At 40.0% G+C, this 402-nt stretch overlaps 1 protein-coding gene across 3 annotated transcripts in view; it reads left to right on the forward strand.

Annotated features, from left to right (window-relative positions):
- LOC107752138 (mevalonate kinase-like) overlaps positions 1 to 402 on the forward strand; it is a 10064-nt gene that overhangs the window by 2342 nt on the left and 7320 nt on the right. The window lies entirely within an intron of this gene.

A 402-nucleotide genomic window follows, 5' to 3' on the forward strand; every position in this document is an offset into this window, starting at 1 on the left:
CTGTTTCATCCTGTCAAAGAATGACTAAACCTCGAGCCAATAGCCTTCGAGCATGAGATGTGACGGAGCATGTGATTTGTTGAATGTAGTGAACGAATACGCCCTTCACTGAATGAGTTTCTTTTGAGTCTGAACGAGAGAGATCTCCTCGTTCGTGAAGTGAATGAAATGACCGAACTGGTACACGTTGTTCGTGAACGAGTTGAATGAACTGGTACATATCTCGTTCGTACTTTTTTGTAACAAGTAAATACGTTCGTAACACATAAGACACTCTTTTTCGCCACCTGCTGGTGTATTTATGTAATATGAACAAATCAGTGGACGAATCTGAACGAATCATTTTGGTGAACGAACTGAAAATGAACGAATCTCTTGAAAGAATCAAAATTTCCACCACTG

The sequence above is a fragment of the Sinocyclocheilus rhinocerous genome, unplaced genomic scaffold (genome assembly GCF_001515625.1).
Source record: "Sinocyclocheilus rhinocerous isolate Xijiao unplaced genomic scaffold, SAMN03320098_v1.1 scaffold1312, whole genome shotgun sequence".
NCBI classification, from domain to species: domain Eukaryota; kingdom Metazoa; phylum Chordata; class Actinopteri; order Cypriniformes; family Cyprinidae; genus Sinocyclocheilus; species Sinocyclocheilus rhinocerous.